We start from the raw sequence: 24,271 nt of genomic DNA on the forward strand, positions 1-24,271 counted from the left end.
AACAAACTACGGACCCTTCTGATTCATAACAAGGAAAAGAAGCTGCACAGATTGCGCCTAAACTCAGGACGCTATACAAACAGTTACAAAACAAAGCCAAAACCTGACAATTTGGAGAACCACTCCATTCCAGACACAGAAGCATCTAACTGTGTCATTAATCTCTCAGATTATACACCAAACAAAGCGGAGCTGACCGTGCTTTCTAGAGGACTCTCATTTTGTCCTACTAAGGCCCTAGATAAAACTGAACTCTGTAGTGATATGGAAAATTATTTCAGGAGACTGCGCCTGAGGCAATACTTCAATGCTACAGAAGATTCAGAACCCACTCTAACTGAAGGAAAAGGGATTTTGACAACCAAGAAGAGGTCAGATTTGACACCTCCACCTGGACGAAACCCTCATTTGGATACATATATAAACTCCTTCAGATATGTGATAAAATCCACCATCTTAGACACAAACAGGAGACAAGCATCCAACATCAGTGCCCAGGGGAGAAAGGCCATACAATCTTTGAAAACCAACAAAGAAATCATCATTAAACCTGCTGACAAGGGTGGTGCAATAGTCATGATGAACACAGACTACATGAAGGAAGCAAACAGACAACTGGTGGACACGCGCTACTACAAAAAACTGAAGTCTGATCCTACACAGGACTATTACAAGGAACTAAACAAGTTGGTATCGTGTCTGCCCGATGAATCCATAAGAGCCGATGACCTGATACCAGAGAGTCCAAGAATGGGGACATTCTATATGCTCCCCAAAATCCACAAATCTGGAAATCCAGGAAGACCAATTATTTCATGTGTGGGCACCCTTACTGAGCAAGTTTCTGGGTGGGTAGAGTGTGTTCTTAAACCCCTGGTAAAGAGTACACCCAGCTACATTCAGGACACGACAGACCTACTGAATAAACTAGCAGCAGTAGGTCCTCTACCAGAAGGAACCATCCTGGCCACCATGGATGTGGAATCTTTGTATTCTAACATCCCACACAAGGATGGATTAAATGCCTGCAAAATCTTCATAGAAAATACAGGAATTGTTGCTGATTCTGTGGTCAAACTTACAGAATTCATCCTCACCCACAAATACTTTGAATTTGATAACATATATCTACAGGAAACTGGTACAGCGATGGGAAGTAAAATGGCTCCACAGTACGCAAATCTTTTCATGGCCAAGCTTGAAAGTGACTTTTTGTCTTCATGTCCCATCAGGCCTCTGGCCTACTATCGTTTCATTGACGATATTTTAATCATCTGGACGGGGTCTGAGCAACAGCTGAAGACGTTTCATGAACACTTTAATCAATCTCATCCCATCATCAACCTAACACTCAACTACTCCTGTACTGAAATTAACTTTTTGGACACCATCATCAAGCTACAGAACAATGAAATAGAGACATCCTTGTACCGGAAACCAATCGACCGTCCTACATACCTTAAATGGGACAGTTTCCATCCAAAACACATAAAAAACTATTGTTTACAGCCAAGCCATCAGATACAATCGGATATGTTCCAACCAGATGGATAGAGACAAACACCTTGATGGCCTCAGAAAGACCTTTTTGAAACAGGGCTACCATCCGAGAACAATTGAGAACCAGATTACAAGAGCCACCAGAATATCGAGGAATCATCTCCTACATTACAAAACTAAACAAGAAAGCAACCGGGTGCCTCTAGTAGTCATCTACAATCCAAATCTGGAGGCGCTAAGAAGAGCTGCACGGAAACTACAACCCTTACTACAAAAAGATGCCCGATTACAATCCATATTTCCAGACCCCCCACTTCTGTGTTTCAGGCAGCCCCCAAATCTAAGAAGCATCATTGTCAGAAGCTCCCTGTCATCTCCACCAGCTACAGGAACCTTTCCTTGCAACTAGAAAAAATGTAAAACATGTCCATGTATAACGACCACAGACAAGATAAAGATCCCCAATTCACATCAGGACTATAAGATCCCAGGTACGTTCAGCTGTATCACATCTACTGTAGTGTACTTAATTATATGTACCAAATGTCCAGCTGGGGGTCTTTATGTAGGGGAGACAGGGCAAAAACTTAGAACAAGGATGAATCATCATCGCCACACAATAAAAGAAAAAAGAATAGATCTGCCTGTAGCCAGGCATTTTTGTTCCCCTGATCACAGCATAAAAGATATGAAATTACTGGTATTAAAAGGTAACTTCAAATCTCAAAGAGAAAGAAGAATCTCAGAATATAAACTGATGATGACCTTTAACACTTTCAGAGCAGGAATGAATGTGTCGCATGGATTTATGTCATTCTACATCAACTAAGGAATGTGTTCCTCAGACTCTCAGACCTGTGAGGTCATCACAACACTGGACACAGGACAATAAAACCTTCACACTCCTTATCTATTAACTGCTAAAATATTTATAGCCAGAACTGTTTATCTCTTCCATAATAACTCTGCTTTTCATCACCTGTCTTACCTATTGCATTTTTTTTTCTCTCTTGTGTGTCTTATTGTGTATAAATATGTGACTCTTCAGATTTTGTGTTATACTAGCTTGATGAAGAGACCTGAGTAGTCTCGAAAGCTTGCAATTTGTTACCATCTTTTCAGTTAGCCATTAAAAGGTATCAACCACTGAGGACTCTCAAATCTAAATATTTTTCTATCTACTGGCTAACACGGTACAAGAATATATATTTTCGCTATATATATATATACATATCATTCTTTTAAAAATACAGCTTTTGTAGTAGAAATATATTAGGTAATTGTCTGACATGCAATTGCCTGATGTACTGCAACTATCATAATCCCCTTTGTACAGCGCTGAGGCCTATGCTGTTGCTATAGAGACAACAGGCATTAAATACAAGAATAGAATGGCTTTCCATAGTAACAGAAATATTCTGATAAAGATGGTGGTCCTGTATAAGAGACATATTGGGCCCAGCAGGTTATGCAGCCAGCAGCGCCGAGGCATCTGGAAGACTTTGTGTAACCCCTTTCCAAAATGACAATTTTCCATTTTTCCTCTTTTGTTTTTACCTCCCCTTCTTCCGAGAGCCATAACTTCTTTTACTTTTCTGTCCACGTAGCCGTAGCAAAAGGGCTTGTTTTTTTTTTATTTTTTTGCGGAACGAGTTGTAGTTTGAATGACACCATTGACTTTACCATACAATGTGCTGGAGAACAGGAAAAAAATCCTAGTTCTATGAAATTGTAGAAAAAATGCAATCTCGCAAATTTTTTTTTCAGTTTTGTTCTTTTTTATTACGGTGTTCATTGTGCGGTTAAAAGGACCTGGTAACATGATTCTCCAGGTGAATACAATTATGAAGAAACCAAATTTTGTAAAGAATTTATTGTATTTTAGTAGGGAACATTTTTTAAAAGATCACAGGTTAAAGTGCCCTAGGGATGATAAAATGAAATGAAGTAAAAAAAAAAGAATTAAAAAAATAAAATGAAAAAATATAAAAGTTTAAGTCATTTATTTTTTCCAGTTTTAAAAATAAAGAAATAATAATATTAAACATAATTGGTATGACCACGTCCATAAAAGTCAGATCTATCAAAGTATAACATTATTTAAAACATATGTTAAACACTAAAAAAAATAAAAAACACCAGATTTTTATTTTTTTCAATCATCAATGTTCAACCCAAAAATTCAACAAAAAGTTATCTATATGTTGTATGTACACAAATATGGTATCAATGAAGACTACAGCTTGGAACGCAACAAAATCAGCCCTCGTACAGCTTCATTGACGGAAGAAACAATTAAATGAAAGAAAATGGGAGCACAAACAAATTATTATTTATTTATTTTTTTATAAATTTCAGATTTTTATTTCACCACTAAAATAACAGAAAAAACTGGGCAGGTTTGGTATGGCCATAATCGTTCTGACCTGGAAAATCATATTGTCAGGTTCATTTTACCATGCAATTAATTACATAAAACAAAATCCAAAAACAATGGTGTAATTACAATTTTATATATATTTTTTTATTTCACTGCACTTGGAATTTCATATCAGTTATCCTGTACATTGTATGGTAAAGTGAAAGGTGTCTTTCAAAACTACAACTCACACCGCAAAAAAAAAAGAAGTCCTCATATGCCTATGAAGGTTAGAAAGCACGATGGCTCAGTGGTTAGCACTGTTACTTTGCAGTCCTGGGTTCAAAGGACAAAATCTGCAAGGAGTTTGTATGTTTTCCCCGTGTTTGTGTGGGTTTCCTCCAGGTTCTCTGGTTTCTTCCCACACTCCAAAGACATACTGATTGGGGATCTAGATTGTGAGCCCCAATGGGGACAGTGACAATAATGTCTGCATAGTGCTGTGGAATATGATGGCGCTATATAAGCAAAGCATTATAATAATAATAGTTCAATTACCTGGAAAGCAAGATGGTGGATAACGAATGACAAATATGTTTTGCTATGTATACAATGTCTGCTGTGTTTATTGTGTGTTGGGCTTTAAATATGAATATAAAGGTCCAAGTTTTACACTCTGTGTCGATGCCCTGTAAAACTATCAGCAGAGTACAAGCTGTCGCACAATGCTGTCAGCAGAGTACAAGCTGTCCCACAATGCTGTCAGCAGAGTACAAGCTGTCGCACAATGCTGTCAGCAGAGTACAAGCTGTCCCACAATGCTGTCAGCAGAGTACAAGCTGTCCCACAATGCTGTCAGCAGAGTACAAGCTGTCGCACAATGCTGTCAGCAGAGTACAAGCTGTCCCACAATGCTGTCAGCAGAGTACAAGTTGTCCCACAATGCTGTCAGCAGAGTACAAGCTGTCCCACAATGCTGTCAGCAGAGTACAAGCTGTCGCACAATGCTGTCAGCAGAGTACAAGCTGTCCCACAATGCTGTCAGCAGAGTACAAGCTGTCCCACAATGCTGTCAGCAGAGTACAAGCTGTCGCACAATGCTGTCAGCAGAGTACAAGCTGTCCCACAATGCTGTCAGCAGAGTACAAGTTGTCCCACAATGCTGTCAGCAGAGTACAAGCTGTCGCACAATGCTGTCAGCAGAGTACAAGCTGTCGCACAATGCTGTCAGCAGAGTACAAGCTGTCGCACAATGCTGTCAGCAGAGTACAAGCTGTCGCACAATGCTGTCAGCAGAGTACAAGCTGTCGCACAATGCTGTCAGCAGAGTACAAGCTGTCGCACAATGCTGTCAGCAGAGTACAAGCTGTCGCACAATGCTGTCAGCAGAGTACAAGCTGTCCCACAATGCTGTCAGCAGAGTACAAGCTGTCCCACAATGCTGTCAGCAGAGTACAAGCTGTCGCACAATGCTGTCAGCAGAGTACAAGCTGTCGCACAATGCTGTCAGCAGAGTACAAGCTGTCGCACAATGCTGTCAGCAGAGTACAAGCTGTCCCACAATGCTGTCAGCTTGTAGGGAAGTCATAAGGAAATTGATGTTCACCTAAACAGTATATATTTGCAAATCCATTGAGGATAGTTGTCAGGGGATTTTGGTGAAAACATTTGCCCTTAAATACTAACCTCACCCCCAGAGCTCGAGCAATCGCAATGATTTGATATAGGAACAAGCAAGCTGTCCTACTACGATATATTAACTCCACTGAGCTGACATTGAGCCGGCTGTTTCCATTAGCAGCCTGCAATATGCATATAGTCCTTAAAGGGATTGCCTGGGGAAAACATATTGGTGGGAGATAAACAGGAGGATTTATCAGCGACCATTATACAATGTACAGAGCTGTGTTTTTTTCGCTCCATACATCTCTTACATCCGGCCACAACAAGAGCAGGTTTTAGCTCACCAATGGGGTTGCCAGGTGTCAGACCCCCAACAATCACATACTTATCATCTATCCATAATCTATTTTTACCAAGTTATTTACTGTTTGGTAGATATTTTAGAATATACTTTATGGTTTTAGTGCATGCATGTAAAGATTGTCTCTAGAGGGCGCATTATCATTCTTACATTACAATTCTATTGACATCAGTGAATCATATGTGGACAAGGAGAGCAGATATGCACTGCAAACATATAACATATATATTTAAGGGGTTTTCCGATAAAAACAAGTTATTTATTTTACTCACTTATATAGCACCATTAATTCCACAGCGCTCTACAGACATTATCATCACTGTCCCCATTGGGGCTCACAATCTAGATTCTGTATCAGTATGTTTTTGGAGTGAGGGGGGGCACCAGAGAACACCCAAGCCAACACAGGGAGAACATTCAAACTCCTTGCAGATGTTGTCCTTGGTAGGACTTGAACCCAGAACCCCAGCGCGGCAAAGCAACAGTGCGAAACCACTGAGCCACCCTGCTGCCCGTTATCGCCTACTTATTTTTTGGTGGGGTCCAACTGCTGGTATCCGCACTAGTCAGCAGATTGGGGAATTTTTGTCCCCTAATGGGGCACTTTTATCCCCTTTGCAAAATGGAGCAGCAGGTTGGACACCTAATTGCCACTCCATTCATTCTCTATGGGGCTGCCGGAAAAAGCCGATCGCAGCACTCAACAGACCCATTGAGAATGAATGGAGCGGCGGTCAAGCATGTGCACTGCAGCTCCATTCTGACTGCCATAAAAGATCCCTGTTCTGCCAGCAGTCATACCCCACCGACCAACAAGTTATCCCCTATCCTGTGAGTAGGTGATAATTTGTTTTCACCGGAGAACCCCTCTAAAGAACTCCAAATGTCAAACAAAACTCAAAATGGCATACACAAAAAATTAACATTCTATAAATATTTTTTTCCAAAATAATTATACAGATCAATTGGACCTAAAAAATGGATATAAATATGTTACATTTTATTTCACTTTTTTCCTTTGTCAATAGTATTTCAATATTTATCAATAGAGAAGAAATAAGAAGATATTGCCTTGTAACAGAAGGAGCATGCTTACTAGATATACTATGTCATTATAGTGTAGTAAAACAAACAAAATCGCACTTTTAGATAAAAAAAAAAGTAAGAAAAGTATTGCTAAAAAAAATCAGTAAAAAAACATAAATGCTGTAAGTAACATTAAATATAAATCCCAAGACGTGTAATAAAATACATCTCTTTGATAGCTACACAACTGTACCATCCTGTACAATGTTACATACAATTTATGACAATTTACAGAAATGAAAACAGTGGTGGAATTTTTTTCCAGTTTTTCTCCCGAAATAATAAATGAATAAAAATTATGTAAATCTGCAAATAATAATAATAAAAAATTAAAACATATGACAATGGGAATACAAATATAAAAAAAATAATCTCGTTTTCAAGTGCAAAATTTGGTCAAGGCTTTATAAAAAATTGCAATTTTGTGTGTCTATCTACACTTTGCCGATCAGTTATTTAAAGGGGCCTCGGCTCACTCACGACTCCACAGTTATATTTTGGTCGATAGTCATTAAAATGTATCAAGCACTGAGGACTCTCTATATTTTTCTAGCTTAATCCTATTTACTTTAAGTCTATAGTAGTTATGGAAACAGTCAAACAATGGGAAAATTCATTTAATTGTCCATATATTACTTGTGAATTTATGTGACTTATTAGTTGTCATTCACACAGTATATAAGTATAAACAGAATATGTGTTGTTTTTTTTTTGCTTTTTCAGCATAATTGAAGCATAATTGAAACAACTACAAAGAAGCTTGTATCTCCATGTCCCCGTGTTGTTAAAATAATATATTTACCTATGTACTTCTATGGGAAAACATAGACCACTTTTATTGCCAATAGAAACTGCTGCACACTTGTAATATGTGAGGGAGAGCGAGAAGCCTCCGGGAATTAGTGTGGAGAGCTGAGCTAGCAGTGAATAATGTCTACTTTTTGGTCAAGATAAATAATGGTTAATACATTTCTACTAGAGACAAAGGATGCAAATGGAATCCAGAAGTAGCTGCTGCCCATTGTTTTGTCCATGTCTCTCAAGGACATTTCATGACTTATCCTTTACTTGAGGGACATATTCATGACTGCTGTGTGTCTGCTGCAGATGGCACTAAATAAAACCGATGAAATGACTGAAAGACTGAATATATTTACTGCAAATAATATATATATATATATATATATATATATATATTTTTTTTTCTTCATATCAAAGAGCTGAGGTTTAGACATAAGCCAGGAAAAGTGCATTTGCTTCATTTGCTGCTTAATTCCATAATTATCACATCATTTTTCATTGTTAGCTTTACCATAAAAATGATAACACATACAATATATACACTAATTGCCAATAACATTAAATCGCGTGTGTCATCTTGATAAATGAGTAAAATTGGAAATTGCTTGTGAATATAATCAAATTTGCCATCTACCTCTTATTAAAAATCTCAAGAATGGAAGGGTATTGTGTATGACTTGTTTCCTAGGTTACCGGTCACCTCTGCAGTCTATCAGAGATGGCCATTTCCTACCCAAGGAGGGTTCGCTTGCATTCTCTACATTTAAGGCCCGCTTCACAAGTCCCAGTTTCCGGTACGTGTGGCATCCATTTTCACACGTACTGTAGACACGCACACACAAGCACCCATTATAAGCTATGGGGCTGCACACATGTCCGTGATTTCAATCCATGTGATTTCCATGTGACCCACATGTAGACATTTTCCTATTTTTCCGGCTCCATGGACTGCAATACACCCGCACACGTGCACGCAGACGGCATAAAGTGTGACATCCCTGTGCCGTCTGTGTGACATGTACTGAAATAGAATGTAGAATAGAAATGACAAATTTTTAGGTGTTATAGATGTGCAAATATTGAGTTAGTGTCACAATACTTTTGTCTGATAACCAGTGGATCCTACCCTGTCCCTAGCACTAGGTGCTCCCTAGCTATCCCTGTTCCCCAGGTTACTTCTGAAGGTGAAGATGCTGGGGCCACATAACTTGCTGTTCTCTTGAATCAGCCCTTATCTGTCCCCTCCAACACCCAGGGAAGTGGAGAGGAATAATGTATGTAAATACACAAACCAGACAAACAAGGAAGGACGTACATGGATAAATGAAAGTACTAAACATACAAAATATGCACTCACAGAAAACAGAGGGAAAACACGGAAGGTAAACAAAAATATTAGAACATGGGACTATGCACACAGCCAAAACACCAAGCAGTAGTCAAAGAACCACTCTCCTTAACCCTCTTAGGCTATGTGCCCACGATGCAGAAATGAAGCGGAAAATTTCCGCTTCATTTCTGCGTGGCCTTGCCTGGAAAAACGCGTGCGGAATTTAACACGCGTTTTTCGCGCATTTATGAAGCGTTTTGCACATGCGGAATTGCCTTGCATTTTCTAATGCATTGAGAAGGCAATTCCGCATGCGTAAACGCACAAATAATGGTCATGCTGCGGAATTTTCTGCACATCAAAAATGCTGTGTAAAAAATTCCGCAGCATGGGCATTAAATTTGCGGATTTACATTGGAGACCATGGGAGAAGGATTACCAAGCGTTTTACAAGTGTTTACGCTCCAAAAATTCCGCAGCAAAAACGCTTGAAAAACGCATCGTGGGCACGGACCCTTACACCAGAACCTGTTTTCGCCTTCGTGACCAGGCCAATTTTTACAATTCTGCCCAGTGTCTCAATTTATGAGATTGTTTTTTTTGTGACATATTGTACTTCATGATAGTGGTAAAACTTGTTCGATATGACTTGTGTTTTATTTCCAAAAAAATTGGAAATTTGGTGAAAATTGAGAAAATTTCGCAATTTTCAAACTTTTAATTTTTATGCCCTTAAACCAGAGAGTTATGTCACACAAAATAGTTAAAAAATATAATTTTCCTCATATCTACCTTACATCACCACAATTTTTGAAACATATTTTTTTTTTATTAGGAAGTTAGAAGGGTTAAAACTTGACCAGCAATTTCTCATTTTTCTAAGAACATTTGCAAAACCAATTTTTTAAGGACCACATCACATTTAAAATTACTTTGAGGGTCCTATATGACAGGAAATACCCAAAAGTGACACCATTCTAAAAAACTGAACCCCTCAAATTGCTCAAAACCACATCCAAGAAGTTTATTAACCCTTCAGGTGCTTCACAGGAACTAAAGCAATGTGGAAGGAAAAAATGAAAGTTTTACTTCTCCCACAAAAACTGTACTTTAGCCCCAAATTCTGCATTCTCACAAGGGTAACAGGATAAAATGCACCACAAAATTTGTTGTGCAATTTCTCCTGAGTAAGCCGATACCCCATATGTCGTGGAAAACTACTGTAAGGTAAAGGTAAGGAGCACCATTTGACTTTTAGGATGCAAAATTGTCTGTAAACGATACCGGACACCATGTCGCGTTTGGAGAGCCTCTGATGTGCCTAAACAGTGGAAACCCCCCACAAGTGACACCATTTTGGAAATTACACCCCTCAAGAAATCTATCTAGATGTGTGGTGAGCACCTTAAACTCTCAGGGGCTTCACAGAATTTTATAATGTTGAGCCATGAAAATTAAAAAAATCTAATTTTTCCCACAAAAATATTATTTTAGCCCCAATTTTTTTATTTTCACAAGGATAGCAAGAAAAAATGGACCATACAATTTGTTGTGCAATTTCATCTGAGTATGCCAATACTCCATATGTGGAGGAGAGTGGCACTCGACAGGGAATACAGTGGAAGCTGATGAGCTGTAAGTGCATCATCACGCCCCAATACACTTCCAAACACAACGAAGGGATTGCCAACACCTGTCCATGAAATAGCCTTGGAGTCAACTGTCCAATTACTTTTGGTCCATTTAAAAAACAGGGTGGCACATGTTAAGGAGCTGAAACTCCTAAACCCTTCATCCAATTTTAATGTGGATACCCTCAAATGAAAGCTGAACGTCTGAACTTCAACTGCATCTGAATTGTTTTGTTTAAAATTCATTGTGGTAATGTGTAGAACCAAAATTAGAAAAATGTTGTCTCTGTCCAAATATATATGGACCTAACTGTATGCAGAACTTCAAATCACAATTTCTCGCTGCTGGAGCATCACTTTAAAATCATGAAAATATCGACTTGCTTTAAAGGGTGTGAGGCAGTGACCGGGATCGTATACTAGGGACGTTATATATCCCCCAGAATGTGTACAGAGACCTAATAAATCCATTGGAGTGCATTGCAGTCACAAACTCACCTGCGGCTGCAATGCAGGAATGAAGGTGAGCATTGACCTGGTCAGACTACCTGTCTAAGGCCGATTAGTAAAACCCGGCAGGGCCTTCGTTTCTGGAGGAGGCTACAGGAAGGCAGTGGGGCGGCCTCCTCCCTCCAACCCGGGTTTTCCAGTGGCTCTTGCCACAGGTCCTTTAAAAGCCCTGCACTAAGGATTAGTGTTGTTCAGTGTTGAAACCTGGTAGGAGCATAGCAGGAAAGCTCGGCGGGCCTGTGAGCAGCTGAACCCACGCCTGGGAAGGCTCTGCACCCGTCAGGCTCTGAGTGGCCCGGCGCGGCAGTTGCCCACGGCAACCGTTGTTTAAGGACTAATGTTAACAAACTGGAGGACTTTTCTGTTTACCCGTGAGTTGCTGAATAAAGCTGTTTATGTTGGACTTGTTTGGGTCACTGCCTCAGTGACTGCACGGTGTGAACACCGCCGCCTTACAACTGCTACACAAACATATATATGGTTTGGGGTGTAGAGGTTTCTAACAGGTTCCCTTTAACAAAACAAAGATTGGAGTTGGCTAAGTCAGGGCTCTCCACTGTCACTATTTTGACTGTCTTGTGAGACTTCCTGCTTCTGACCCACTTAATACCACTTTATAGGGAAGTGAGACTTAGCTAAATATATTTATTTAATGAGAGATGCAAGATAGATTCCTGTGTATTACTGACCAGCAGGAGGGGCTATAAACAGCAACTGGGATGAATCCTGTAACTGCCTTTCCCATACTATGTTGTAGGTGGTAACGGTCTATCTGTGTACAGTATATAGTGAGAAATTCAAAGTAACCTGTAACCTTTTACAGTCAGCTGATTCTTTTTTTTTTTTGTAGGCTACCCTTTACAAGTTGCTATGTCCTCCTCTTGCTGATTATTTAGAAGCAGCTGTATCACTCCTCCTTTATCTCCAGAATGCACATAGACAACTTGTTACATGGCTAATAAATTACAATATTCAGTGTTAAGTAAAATGTAGGCATCAGGATGGAGGTAAGTTAAATTTCTGCCTGGCTTTCGTTTTGCAGATTCGGTGCCACTTGGGATGCATTGGTGAATTCATTTATTATTTATATGATTCTCTTTTAGTTAATTTTTAAGACAAAAAAGTTGAATCAATTCCCCCCATTCGTATATCATGGAGTAGCGAATTTACAAAATGGAGAAACAGGCCAAGGCTGAGCGCAAGGTTCTATTTACCAGCTCGCCTCCCTCATCACAGTTGGTATCTCTTAGAGAAGAGAATCTCACCAGATTTTGCACTTACTCTGGTAGCGTTAAAGTAAAACCTGTGACCCTGTAATACTGAGGGAAATCATTTTATTTGTTAATGGCGTGTATTTGATTAAAGTCTTAAAATTTAATCTACTATAACTTTTTTTTTCTCTTATCTAATAGGTGCCCTTTAAAATTGTATATATATATCTTTTCAAATCGGCACACCACACCGTCTTTAGGCCAGTGTTCCCCCAACTCCTGTCCTGAACAGCCACCATCAGATCATGTTTTCTGGATTTCCTTAGTACTTCACAGGTGATGGAGTTATCATCTGGGCAATACTAAAGAACTCCTGAAAACAGGATCTCTTGGTGGCTCTTGAGGACTGGAGTTGGGGAATGCTGCCCTACACTATGGGTAGGTTATCAGCTCATGGTCTAGAGCAGTGTTTCCCAAACTCCAGTCCTCACGGACCCCATCAGCTCATGTTTTCCGGATTTTCTTAGCATTGGCCAGGTGATGGAAGTATCATCAAGGCATCAGTAATTCTCTTAGCTGTGCAGCACTATGGAAATCCTGAAAACATGACCTGTGGGGGGCCGTGAGGACTGGAGTTTGGGAAACCCTGGTCTAGAGACTAAAGGCTCCCATACACTCTAGATGAATGTCGGCTGAACCTTTCGATATTGACGGGATCAGCCGACAGTCTAATGTGTATGGAGGCCTCTCAACTCTCCACCGACCCATGATGGTGGAGAGAAGGATTTGGGATGTCCAATTTTGAACTGCCAATCCTCTTGTTCTCCAGGAGCCTCGGAGGACTTGTCCAAGTGCTCCTATGCATGGAAGAGTTGGGAAGCAGCAGCTTGTTCGGCCAACAGCTTTCGATTGCATATAAGGGGCTTAACCACATGTGTTTTGGGTGGACTGAGGGGAAAAGATGTTGGCCAACAGCTTTTGAAGGTGTATGAGAACTTTTATGGTTAAGCCCTCTCCTCATACACAATCCATAGCTACTGGCCAACAGCTTTTCCACTCTGTCCCCCCAATCCACAGGCTGTTAAGCCCCCCAAACACAATAGATAGCTGTAGGATGAACAGGCTGCTGTTTCCCAACTTCCCTATGCATAGGAGCATTCGGCTGAGTCCTCCGAGATTCCTCTAGTGTCAGATTATCTCCTGGAGAACAAAAGGATTGGCAGTCCAAAATTGACCATGCCAGATCCTTCTCTCCACCATTATCTGTTGGTTGAGAGTTAAAAGGCTCCATACACAATCAATAGCTGTTGGCCAACATGTTTTCCACTCAATTCCCCCAATACACATACAAGTACAAGTTTAGTTCAGCCAAGCATGCAAGCACACACAATGGGGAAAGACGAGTAAGCAATTGCTGGACACCATTGGTGGTGGCTTATCTACTCTGAGAACAAAAGGATTGGGCAACAAAATTTAACATGCCCAGTCATTCTCTCCCCTACATTATCTACAGTCCCTTCTACAGGACTTTGTTTTAATAAACTGAATTCATTTTATATATTTGCTTTCAAAAGCCAAATACTAGTTGGCAAATGCTATAAAACACATCGGAAGCTGGGTACATCTCTATTTGCGGAAGCTGGCAGGTACAAGCATTCCGCGTGATTATGTCCCAGTGCTAACTTGTTTACAAGCTCATTTATTCTATTGGGACTATCACTTTAAGACGACGTGAAATTCTCCTGCTGGTTGTTCGGTCCCCTGTGGTTTATGTTATGCCAGCAGACGCAAGCCCTCAATGTCATTTGCAGTTATTATTATGTACCAAAGAGGATATCGTAACTCTCTCTTATCTTTCATGCTAATGCAATTTCACTAATGATTTACACTGAATGAAACAGACTGTGTAATCAGCCCTTCCATGCCTTCATTATGCATCAACCCTCCTGCTTACAAATTCATAGGCCAATATGCCCCTCCCTGATATAAATCTGTGATCGCAATCTATGGCTCTTGCCTATATCTAATAAGTAAATGATGAATATATGCTTTAGTTTTTAACAGCTATTAAATTGCCAACCGGTGTGGATTATAACACGAATGAAAAAGCATCCTTCCAGAATTCATAGAAAGACGCTTTTAGCTTCTGAGCCGCCTAATGCAATTCTAAAATTACAGTTTTGGTAGATTATTTTACGGATATAATCTTCTTCATGTATCATTTATTTCTGGCGTGTGTGATATATACAATTTAGTGCTGAAAATAACAATTTATACACAGTTTTATAGACTTCATGCTGTATTGCTTTGTATTGTATAGATTTATCAATAAGGCGCCAGCAGCTTGTGATGGCTCTATAGTAAACGTCTATGTTTTTCAGATATTTTATGGAAGCACTCATGACAGTAGTGTACTCCAATATGCCCATGGACTTTAAGTTGTGAATGTGAACACTTGCCAAAAGCACGTCTTTTTGGATTACGTTTGACATGGATATGTTCACACAGTCACAACTGTATTCAGGCTGTACATTTCTACATCCCATGGAACATAAAAAAATTCTGTATTGTGACTGTAACCCAACGGGTAATCTCCAAAGAAAGATTGGCTAGGGCAGAGTAAAGCATGTAGAGAGTCTATTATTAATATTTAACGTCCTTCGGCTTGGAGCCATGGCAACTTGATGGAAGATCGATCCTGTGCAAGCCTAGATAGGTCCACCAGGGTCTTCTCTGTCATTATTTTGATTGTATCAAGCCATCTGGTTGTTTGTCTTCCTCTTCGCATTGTTCCTTCTATTCTTCTGACCTTGATGTCTTTCTCCAGTGATTGCTCTCTTTGTAGGATAATGTGTCCAAAGTAGGCAAATCATAGCTTGGTGATCCTTGCTTCGAGTGACATGTCTGACTTGATTTGTTCCAAAATTGATTTGTTTGTTCTTCTTGTCATGCATGGTATAGATAACATCCTTCTCCAGCACAACGTTTTGAAGACATTGATTCTTCTTCTGTCTTGTTTCTTTATCGTCCAGGTTTCACATCCAGGAGACTCTACAGGTCCATAATGTGGATGCTTGGATTTTGTGAGCTGCCATACAGGGTTTGTGTAATCACTATGTCATGATTCTACATTGGTGATTGATGTTTGAATGGGTACATGGAGAGTTTGACTCATCCACCAGTACTAAAAGGATGTCTTCTAGGGGGGTGCTATTTTAAAAAGGAACGTGTCAGCACCTTTTTACTTATGGAAATTTTTCTATGGCTGTATAGGCTCTTGTCCCCTAATCAAAATTATACCTTTTTTGTAGAGATCCGTTGTGCCAGTCATGAGAAATCTAAGGTAGAAGACATATGCAAATCAGGCTGAAAGTGCACTAGAGGCGTGTCAATGCACTTGTCAGAAGTCAGTTAATTGCACTGACAAACCCTCAATTTCTCTTGAGTGCAGTCACACTCTTAGACCAATGGTATACAGGAGGAAAGATGGGAGGATGCAGAATATTAATTAAGGCATTCACAAATAGATCCCATTCATTTTATGATTGAAAGGTGCTGCTACTGGTGAATAGTTGGTGAATGGCAGCCCATAGGTTAGTTTGTGTCCTTTATTTGCCTGGTCACTGACTGCAAAACATCTAGTTTTGCCATGATGGTGACCTTGACCTTACATCAGGGAATCGGGAGTGGGTAGAAAAATGCATATTGAATTGTGTATATAGGATAAAGTGTATAATGATGCTGTCCTACTTTAACTTGGCTTTCAGCAGTCAATAAATGTTCTGTGTGGTGCTAAATCTGTTCCAGTCTACACAGCGAAGCCAGCAAGTCAACTGCAGAACATGAGAAAACACCCTAAAAATTTATGTTTCCAGTAAAAACATTGAATAATACTATCCCTTTAAGTTTACATAAATTAAATATTTAATGTATATTAGAATGCTGTCTATAATAATAATAATTAAATATAAATATTTTCCAGTACCTAAGGTTATATTTCAGTGAGAAGCCTTCACCATCTCTCATCATTTAAATGCGTATCAGGGAGCACGCAGATCATCTAAGCAATAGAAATATTCACTTTTTTTTCGAATTGATAAGCTAATCTGCTGATCAGATTCTGATAATCAATTTCCAAAATTCCTTCCACCGTGCAAATTAGGCATGCTGGAGACCCAGGCGGAGAAAAATCCTAGTTTGATTTGACTTCTCCAGTCACATGACAAATAAGCAACTTTATAAGACGTGCGATTGTCTAGAATGCCACTCAAGTTAAGTACGGCAGGGGCCACTGAGAATACAACATGCATAATTAGATGCAGAGATTGTTCCACTACAGGGACTTTAAAGTGTTACCGTCATTTTAGTTTTATTTCATAAATCAATATTTCATTTGAAAATAAGAAACTTTGTAATATATTTTATCAGTTAAATCTGCTTCTCCTTTTGCCAGGACTGATCTAAATTTACTGGTAAAATCTGTGTTCAGTGAAGACAGATTGTTACATTACTGAGTTAGGAGATGTCAGTTGGTGCTGATAAGATTCTATGCAGAGGAGAGGGAGGAGCTAAAAGTAAAGCTCCTCCCTCCTCCCGTCTGAACAGAATCTTATCAGTAATAACTGTCATGCATCTCAGTAATGTAACAATCTGTCTTCACTGAATACAACTTTTTGGTCCCCGATTCATCATTATCATCAGTTTTCTCAATGGCTTTCATGAGGGGAGTGTGTCACGCAAGGTGTGGGAAAGACTAGTGCAACACAAAGGGAAGAGGGAAAGGGAGCCCAGACACTAGGGAAAGGGGGGAGTGGAGACCTTCTAGGTTAATCTGATATCACCCTGTCTCCACTAAACGTCTCTATATTGTTTCTTCACCACTTGCCGCACGCGTACCTCATCCTGTCTTTCCCTGGCATTAAGTCCTGGCTAGGGAAGGAAGGGGCTGAGCGCTAGTCAATCCCCACTGATAGCTAAGGACAACAATGGGGGAACAGACAAGGGAAGATAGCTTAGCTTTTAGTCGACTTCAGAGAGATGAACACCTGTCCTCACAGCTCCAGAGAGGAATAAGTAATGCACTTGCTCTGAGCCTTCCCAAGGGGTAAATGTGAGTATCGCTGGCACCTCCCTCTGGCACACAGCAGGTGTTTATACACCCAGGCCAGGGTGTTAATTAGCCAGAGGACGGTAGCCACTGGGTCCTAGAGAGACAGCTTCTAAGATGTTTTCTGTAATGCCAAATCTCCTGATACCAACTACAGGGTTACTGTCTGTTACTTCTGGCACGCCCGTGACAGTGTGTTGGAGAGTTGGTGTCATGGATGTGTCAGAAGTGACAGACAGAAAAAACTGACGACATTTCCAATACAAGAAATAGGTGTGAACAGGTGCTTGCTAGGAGCACATAAGCAGACGAATGTCCCTTAGAGAGGTATTCACATTGGTAGGGTCCTGGCACTGAGAAACGCCTTACTTCGGCTGCCAGGTACACATGAATTGGCCAATTTATGCGCTAAGATTTCTCATTTATTTGTTTTTTCTACAGCAGTAATGCTATTCATATTTCATACTTCATGTTTACATGCTTAGCGTTGCAGAGTGCTACTTTATTTGTTAATTGTATATGGAGGTAGCGTCTCCTAGTAAGCACCTGTTCACACCGATTTCTTGCATTGGAAGTGCCGTCAGTTTTTTTTGTTTCTATGTTTAAGCTTTGTCTGAGCACTCCACCTCTATGCCGCAGGTGGTTTTAATTGCAGTAGGATCTTACTTTCCCACTTATAAGCAGACGAACGTCCCTTAGAGAGGTATTCACGTTGGTAGGGTCCTGACATTGAGAAACGCCTTATCGCGGCTACCAGGTACACGTAAATTGGCCAATTTATGCGCTAAGATTTCTCACTTATTTCTATTTTCTACAGTAGTAATGCTATTCATATTTCATACTTCATGTTTACATATTTAGCGTTGCAGAGTGCTACTTTATTTGTTAGAAGTGACACAGTCGCCCTGCAGTTGGTTGCGGGAGATCTCTACGTTTGGCATTACAGACATCTTCTTAGAGGCTGTCTCTAGGAGCCAGCGGCTACCTTCCTCTGGCTAATTAACTCCCTGGCCTGGGTGTATAAATACCTGGTGTTTTCTAGAGGGAGGTGACGGCGATATTCATTACTACTGGTGAAGGCTTTAGCAAGAGCAGTGCTTTGTCCTCTCTGGAGTTTGAGGACGTGTGCATATTTGTCTGGAGGCGTCTAAAGCTAAGCAATATCCCCCTGTTTGTCCTTTCTTGTTGTCTATAGTGTTTAGTGAAGATCAACTAGTGCTCATCTCCTCCCTTCCCTAGCCTGAGCCAGACACTAGGGAAAGACAGGGCGAGGTACGCATGCGGCAATTAGTGAAGTGCCAATAAAGGGACGTTAGGGGAGACAGGGTGACGCTTGATCAACCTAGGAGGTCTCCACTCCCCCCCCCCCCCTTTCCCTAGAGTCTGGGCTCCCTTTCCCTCTTCCCTTTGTGTGGGAAGTCTTTCACACACCTTCCATGACAGTTGGCCTCCATGCGCTATGCCAGAAATCTTACTCCAGTCCCTGGCGAAGAGAATGTCACAGCTAGTCATAAATTAGAGGACCTGTGGTGTGACGCCACTATCCTGCTCCAGCTCTACCTATTTAGGCGGAGTTGGGAGAAACTCGTGAAAATCCCAAAATTCGCAGAATTCTGTGCAACTCCAAGTTGCACAAAAATTTTGTGACTTTTCAAATAATTGACACCAGAATTCTGGCAAAATTGCTTTGATAAATCAAGGTCTTTACCCATGAACTAAGAATTTTGAGAATGAATGATCAGTTCTGGTGGAGAAAGAAGCAGATTTCACTGATGAGATATATTATTATTATTTTTATTTATTTATATAGCACCATTGATTCCAGGGTGCTGTACATGAGAAGGGGTTAAATACAGAATACAGATATCACTTACAGTAAACAAACTAACAATGATAGACTGGTACAGAGGGAAGAGAACCCTTATGATCTTATTTTCACGCGTATTATTGATTTCTGATATATACACTGCTCAAAAAAATAAAGGGAACACTCAAATAACACATCCTAGATCTGAATGAATGAAATATTCTCATTGAATACTTTGTTCTGTGAAAAGTTGAATGTGCTGACAACAAAATCACACAAAAATCATCAATGGAAATCAAATTTATTAACCAATGGAGGCCTGGATTTGGAGTCACCCCCAAAATTAAAGTGGAAAAACACACTACAGGCTGATCCAACTTTGATGTAATGTCCTTAAAACAAGTCAAAATGAGGCTCAGTATTGTGTGGCCTCCACGTGCCTGTATGACCTCCCTACAATGCCTGGGCATGCTCCTGATGAGGTTGCGGATGGTCTCCTGTGGGATCTCCTCCCAGACCTGGACTAAAGCATCCGCCAACTCCTGGACAGTCTGTGGTGCAACGTGACGTTGGTGGATGGATCGAGACATGATGTCCCAGATGTGCTCAATCGGATTCAGGTCTGGGGAACGGGCGGGCCAGTCCATAGCTTCAGTGCTTTCATCTTGCAGGAACTGCTGACACACTCCAGCCACATGAGATCTGGCATTGTCCTGCATTAGGAGGAACGCAGGGCTAACCGCACCAGCATATGGTCTCACAAGAGGTCTGGGGATCTCATCTCGGTACCTAATGGCAGTCAGGCTACCTCTGGTGAGCACATGGAGGGCTGTGCGGCCCTCCAAAGAAATGCCACCCCACACCATTACTGACCCACTGCCAAACTGGTCATACTGAAGGATGTTGCAGGCAGCAGATCGCTCTCCACGGCGTCTCCAGACTCTGTCACGTCTGTCACATGTGCTCAGTGTGAACCTGCTTTCATCTGTGAAGAGCACAGAGCGCCAGTGGCGACTTTGCCAATCCTGGTGTTCTGTGGCAAATGCCAAGCATCCTGCATGGTGTTGGGCTGTGAGCATAACCCCCACCTGTGGACGTTGGGCCCTCATACCACCCTCATGTAGTCGGTTTCTAACTGTTTGTGCAGACACATGCACATTTGTGGCCTGCTGGAGGTAATTTTGCAGGGCTCTTGCAGTGCTCCTCCTGTTCCTCCTTGCACAAAGGCGGAGGTAGCGGTCCTGCTGCTGGGTTGTTGCCCTCCTACGGCCCCTTCCACGTCTCCTGGTGTACTGGCCTGTCTCCTGGTAGCGCCTCCAGCCTCTTGACACTACGCTGACAGACACAGCAAACCTTTTTGCCACAGCTCGCATTGATGTGCCATCCTGGATGAGCTGCACTACCTGAGCAACTTCTGTGGGTTGTAGAGTCCGTCTCATGCTACCACGAGTGTGAAAGCACAACAAACATTCAAAAGTGACCAAAACATCAGCCAGAAAGCATTGGTACTGAGATGTGGTCTGTGGTCCCCACCTGCCGAACAACTCCTTTATTGAATGTGTCTTGATAATTGCCAATAATTTCCATCTATTGTCTATTCCATTTGCACAACAGCATGTGAAATTGATTGTCAATCAGTGTTGCTTTCTAAGTGGACAGTTTGATTTCACAGAAGTTTGATTTACTTGGAGTTATATTCTGTTGTTTAAGTGTTCCCTTTATTTTTTTGAGCAGTGTATATATACGGTATTTATATATATAAAATGACAGTTACTCTTTAACCCTTTCAGCCCGAGCCTGTTTTCACCTTGCTGACCAGGCCAAATTTTACAATTCTGACCAGTGTCACTTTATGTGGTAATGCTAGATAAAAGATTAAAAGATGACAAAGCGCAATAGGGTCTTATCCAAGTGGTAAAAGAGAATAAATAGGTAGTTACAGTGGGTACGGAAAGTATTCAGACCCCTTTAAATTTTTCACTCTTTGTTTCATTGCAGCCATTTGGTAAATTCTAAAAAGTTCATTTTATTTCTCATTAAAGTTCACTCTGCACCCCATCTTTACTGAAAAAAAACAGAAATGTAGACATTTTTGCGAATTTATTAACAAAGAAATACTGAAATATCACATGGTCATAAGTATTCAGACCCTTTGCTCAGTATTGAGCAGAAGCACCCTTTTGAGCTAGTACAGCCATAAGTTTTCTTGGGAATGGTGCAAGAAGTTTTTCACACCTGGATTTGGGGATCCTTTGCCATTCTTCCTTGCAGATCCTCTCCAGTTCCGTCAAGTTGGATGGTGAACGTTGGTGGACAGCCATTTTCAGGTCTCTCCAGAGATGCTCAATTGGGCTTAGGTCAGGGCTCTGGCTGGGCCAGTCAAGAATGGTCACAGAGTTGTTCTGAAGCCACTCCTTTGTTGTTTTAGCTGTGTGCTTAGGGTCATTGTCTTGTTGGAAGGTGAACCTTCGGCCAAGTGTGAGGTCCAGAGCACTCTGGAAGAGGTTTTAATCCAGGATATCTCTGTACTTGGCCACATTCATTTTTCCTTCAATTGCAACCAGTCGTCCTGTCCCTGCTGCTGAAAAACACCCCCATAGCATGATGCTGTCACCATCATGTTTCACTGTTGGGATTGTATTGGACAGGTGATGACAGTGCCTGGTTTTCTCCACACATACCGCTTAGAATTATCACCAAAAAGTTCTATCTTTGTCTCATCAGACCAGAGAATCTTATTCCTCATAGTCTGGCAGTCCTTCATGTGTTTTTAAGTAAACTCTATGCGGGCTTTCATATGCCTTGCACTGAGGAGAGGCTTCCGTCGGGCCACTCTGCCATAAAGGCCCGACTGGTAGATGGCTGCAGTGATAGTTGACTTTGTGGAACTTTCTCCCATCTCCCTACTGCATCTCTGGAGCTCAGCCACAATGATCTTGGGGTTCTTCTTTACCTCTCTCACCAAGGCTCTTCTCCTACGATTGCTCAGTTTGGCTGGACGGTCAGGTCTAGGAAGACTTCTGGTGGTGCTAAACTTCTTCCGTTTAAGGATTATGGAGGCCACTGTGCTCTTAGGACCCTTAAGTAATGCAGAAATTATTTTGTAACCTTGGCCAGATCTGTGCCTTGCCACAATTCTGTCTCTGAGCTCCTTGGGCAGTTCCTTTGAGCTCATGATTCTCATTTGGTCTGACATGCACTGTGAGCTGTGAGGTCTTATATAGACAGGTGTGTGCCTTTCCAAATCAAGTCCTATCAGTTTAATTAAACACAGCTGGACTCCAATGAAGGAGTAGAACCATCTCAAGAAGGATCACAAGGAAATGGACAGGATGTGACTTAAATATGAGTGTGTGAGCAAAGGGTCTGAATACTTATGACCTTGTGATATTTCAGTTTTTCTTTTTTAATAAATTTGCAAAAATTTCTACATTTCTGGGTTTTTTTTTAGTCAAGATGGGGTGCAGAGTGTACTTTAATGAGAAAAACAAATGAACTTTTTAGCATTTACCAAATGGCTGCAATGAAACAAAGAGTGAAAAATTCAAAGGGGTCTGAATACTTTCCGTACCCACTGTATGCTCACCTTGTAGGGTTGTGTATGGCACAATCGCTGAAATAGCATAGATTCCAACTGCTGCAGCTTCGAAGGAATAGTACTGAAATATGCCGTGGGTAAAGGAAGTAACCTGCGCTGCTGGGTAAATGACAAGCCACGATGGAAAATGAAATGTTGGTTTATTGTCAATGTGTTTCTGAGTCACTCGAATTTATGTGGTAATAACTCTGGAACGCTTCAATGAATCCCAGTGATTCTGAGAATGTTTTTTTGTGACACATTGTACTCTATGTTAATGGTAAATTTAGGTCAAATTTTTTGCGTTTATTTTTGAAAATATCGGAATTATGTTGAAAATTTAGCAAATTTCAAGCTTTCAATTTTTATATCCTTAAACCAGTTAGCCATGCTGTACAAGATAATTTGTAAATAACATTTCCCATATGTCTACTATACATCAGCATCATTTTTTAAATATAATTTTTTTTTCATTAGGAAGTTGAAGAGATAAAAGGGGTTGTCCGGTCACATTCAAGACGTTTATTAACTCTTTATGTGTTTCACAGGAATTAAACCAATGTGGAAGGAAAAAAATAACATTTTAATTTCTCCCACAAAAATATTAATTTATCGCCAAATTTAGCATTTTTACAAGGGTACCAGAAGAAAATGAACTGTACAATTTGTTGTGCAATTTCTCCTAAGTACGCCAATACACATATGTGGAGGAAAACTACTGTTTGGGCACATGTTGTTCGAAAAGGAAGGAGCATCATTTGACTTTTGGAAAGCAAAATGGCTTGCTGGAATAGATAGCGGACGCCGTGTCGTGTTTGCACAGCCCCTGATGTGCCTAAACAGTCGAAACTCCTATAAGTGGCCCCATTTTGGAAACTACACTCCTCAAAAAACTTAGCTAGAGGTGTAGTGAGCAAAGCCGTATTTGCCACTAGGCACCAGAAGGCGGAGGTCTAGGGTGGAAGGTTGCAGAAGGCAATGCCACCATGAATGAGTTAAAAAAATTAATTTGCCCCTGATTCGCCTCTGGACCAAGTGTCAGTATCGCCATTTTAATTTTGTGGGGATATCTATATATCTATCTCTCTATCTAACTGCGATCTACAGTGGGAAAAAAAAGTATTTAGTCAGTCACCAATTGTGCAAGTTCTCCCACTTAAAAAGATGAGAGAGGCCTGTAATTGACATTATAGGTAGACCTCAACTATGAGAGAAAAAATGAGAAAACAAATCCTGAAAATCACATTGTCTGATTTGGAAAGAAAAATTTTTCAAATTTTGGTGGAAAATAAGTATTTGGTCAATTACAAAAGTTCATCTAAATACTTTGTTATATACCCTTTGTTGGCAACGACAGAGGTCAATCGT

At 40.7% G+C, this 24,271-nt stretch overlaps 1 long non-coding RNA gene across 1 annotated transcript in view; it reads left to right on the top strand.

Moving 5' to 3' along the window:
- Positions 1-24,271, top strand: part of LOC141160872 (uncharacterized) — a 50,840-nt gene that overhangs the window by 4,006 nt on the left and 22,563 nt on the right. The window contains exon 2 of the long non-coding RNA XR_012250554.1: positions 15,445-15,512. This is a non-coding gene — a long non-coding RNA (uncharacterized lncRNA). The remainder of the gene's footprint in view (positions 1-15,444; positions 15,513-24,271) is intronic.

This window comes from Phyllobates terribilis, unplaced genomic scaffold (assembly GCF_046119375.1).
Source record: "Phyllobates terribilis strain yellow unplaced genomic scaffold, ASM4611937v1 Scaffold_9__5_contigs__length_417890890, whole genome shotgun sequence".
In the NCBI taxonomy this organism is placed as follows: domain Eukaryota; kingdom Metazoa; phylum Chordata; class Amphibia; order Anura; family Dendrobatidae; genus Phyllobates; species Phyllobates terribilis.